Source organism: Hipposideros armiger, unplaced genomic scaffold, assembly GCF_001890085.2.
Source record: "Hipposideros armiger isolate ML-2016 unplaced genomic scaffold, ASM189008v1 scaffold_984, whole genome shotgun sequence".
Taxonomy (NCBI): domain Eukaryota; kingdom Metazoa; phylum Chordata; class Mammalia; order Chiroptera; family Hipposideridae; genus Hipposideros; species Hipposideros armiger.
Genome location: NW_017732334.1, coordinates 533,006 through 536,058, shown reverse-complemented (window position 1 = coordinate 536,058; position 3,053 = coordinate 533,006). Strand labels below are relative to the sequence as shown.

At 42.5% G+C, this 3,053-nt stretch overlaps 1 protein-coding gene across 1 annotated transcript in view; it reads right to left on the bottom strand.

The window, feature by feature from the left end:
• Positions 1-3,053, bottom strand: part of BDP1 (BDP1 general transcription factor IIIB subunit) — a 110,555-nt gene that overhangs the window by 16,463 nt on the left and 91,039 nt on the right. The gene's annotated exons all lie outside the window — the stretch shown is intronic.

The following is a 3,053-nucleotide window of genomic DNA, read 5'->3' as shown; positions in this document are numbered from 1 at the left end:
CAACGCCCTCCACAACTAGACTGAAGAACAAAACGACAGCAACTTGTCTGTTCCCCTTCCCCCAATTCCCCAGCACTGTCCCCATCCCCCCAATTCCTCAATAAAAATCTTTAATAAAAAATAAATAAATAAAATAAAAATTAAGAATAGAATTACCATACGACCCACCCAGCAATCCCTCTTCTGGGTATCTACCCAAAAGAATCTGAAAACATTTATCCGTAAAGATATATGTACCCCTATGTTCACTGCAGCATTATTCACGGTGGCCAAGAAATTGAAACAACCAAAGTATCCTTGATAGATGATTGGATAAAGATGTGGTGCGCATATATACACACACACACACACATATATGTGTGTGTGTATATATATATATGTATGTATATGAATATTACTCAGCCATTAGATGAAATACTGCCACAACAAACATGGATGGATCTTGATATTATCATGCTAAGCGAAATAAGTTAGACAGAAAAAGTTGAAAACCACATGACTTCACTCATATATAGGATATAAAAGTGAAAGCAACAAACAAGACAAACAAAAACTCATAGACACAGATAATAGTTTAATGGTTACTAAAGGTTAAATGGGGAGAAGGATGGTAGAAGAGGGTAAAGGGGGTCAAGTATATGGTGACAGAAGGAGAATTGACACACCATGCGATATATAGATGATGATGTATTACAGAATTGCACACTTAAAACCTATATAATTTTACTAATCATTTTCACCCTGATAAATGTAATAATTTTTAAAAAGCTCTGTAAAAATAAACAGATGACATCCATAAAAAAATGTCAAGTTCACAAAAGAGGAAAAAGGGCAACAGAACTATTCTAGATTTAAAAAGTAAGAATAAATGACAAGGGCTGGCCAAATGGCGCATTGGTTAGGAGTTGGCTTGGGACGCCAGCTCTGAGCAGCAGGGCCCCAGTTCGAATCCCACATGAGAGGGCCAGTGACACTGCACTTTCTACAGCTAAGATGGTGAACAACAGCTCAACCTGGAGCTGGGCTGCTGTGAGTCACCGGCGACGGCGTAGGCTGCAGTAGGACTGGCCGGCAGCTGGCATGCGCTTTCGTGAGCTGCCATGAGCCGCGGTCGAATGGCCGGCAAGCGACGGCCTCACCTGGGAAGAGCGCAATGATAATACCAACATGGGACAGTGAAGTGACGTCCTCCACAACTAGACTGAAGAACAAAACGACAGCAACTTGTCTTGTTCCCCTACCCCAATTCCCCAATAAAATCTTTAAAAGAAAAAAAAGAATAAATGACAAGTGCAATGTACGCATAAAAGTCTTGAAACTGTATATTACAAAATATTAAATCAATGTTAGATAGTATAGTAACATTAAGTGGGACAACAATATTGTCATTTCTCTGTATGAGAATGTCCTTATTCTTATCAGATACAAGCTAGGGTATTTTTGGGTGAAGGCTCATATCTGCAACTTGACTTTCAAATGGTTCAATTTTTGTAAAGTATTTAACCGTAAAGATGGAGAGTGAGACAGGGACAGAGATGGGGAGTGGAGGAAGCAAATGAGGAAAAATGTTAACAATGAATGAATCCAACTGAAAGGTATATGAGAGTTCTATGTAAGATTCTTGCAACTTTTCCCCAAGTTTGAAATTACTATATCAAAATAAAATTTAAAAGGTGGGGGGTGGGCCGGCTGAGTGGCTCAGGTGGTTAAGAGCTTGCTCAAGGGTGCGAGCTCTGAGTAATAGGGTCACCAGTTCGATTCCCACATGGGCCAGTGAGCTGCACCCAAGCTGAGTTGCTGATGAGCTGCCAACAGGTGGCAGGATGGTTCAGCTGGTGAGAGCACATGCTCCTAACAAGGTTGCCTCTTCAAGATGGTGGGCTACACCCGCCTGCTTGAGCTGAGCTGTCGTCCAGGTGGCTCAGAGGATAGAGCACACGCTCTCAACAACAACAAGGCTGCCGGTTCGACTCCAGCATGGGATGGTGGCTACACCCACACACAACTAAGACTGAACTCAGCACCTTGAGCTGAGCTGGTGCCCGGATGGCTCAGTGGATAGAACATGGGCTGTTAACAACAAGGTTGCTGGTTCCACTCCCGCATGGGATGGTAGCTATGCCCACCTGCAACTAATTGAACACAGCACCTTGAGCTGAGTGGCGTCACTGGACTTAGAGCTGAACTTGTTGCACCCTCCACAACTAAGATTGAAGGACAACAACTTGGCTGTTCCCCTCCCCCAATTCCCCAACACTGTTTGATCCCCTCCCCAATTCCCCCCAACAAAAAAACAAATCTTAAAAAAAAAAGGTGGGAGATGAGGGGAAATCCCATAATCTTTGGATGTAGTCCAAACTCCTCAGCAAGTCATAAAAATTCCTTTTACAATATGTCCCCAAGCTCTATTTAACTTCATCTCTAACCACTTTCTTCATTTATATTCCACTCATAACTACCTGTAGTCACTGAGCATGTCATATACCGTTCCTCTCCCTTTAAAAAAAAAATTGCTAATGCCTGGGCCCTATTCCCCTCAGAAACTGATTTCACTGGATTGGGTTGAGGACCTCTCCTATAGTCTTATGCAACTCTCTTTCACAGCATCTATCAGGCTAAGTTCAATCATTCATTCACTCATCTGTCTCCTATAACTCTATGTCCCCATATCTGTCACAGTGTTGGACATGTAGTATTAACATCTCAATAAATACCTGCGCTATAAACGAACTTCACAGATCCAGAGGCTAAGAAGCAAGAGGTGAATTCTCTGTGTACAAAGCTTTTACAACAAAGCTAGGTATTGGCTAGGTTATCTGTATGCTCCAAAGACTAAAAACACGCTCAATAAAAATTCTATTGTACCACAGTACATTCTTGCAAAGGCAAAACTATAGGGAGAAAAACAGATCAGTGGTTGCCAGGGGCTGAGGTGAGGAGAGGGGGTGACCAAAAAAGAGCATTGGAGAATTTGAGGGGTAGTGGAACGGTTCATGTACTGGGGTTACAGGGCTGTTTATGTTTGTCAAAACTTATAGGGCCGGCCGAGTGGC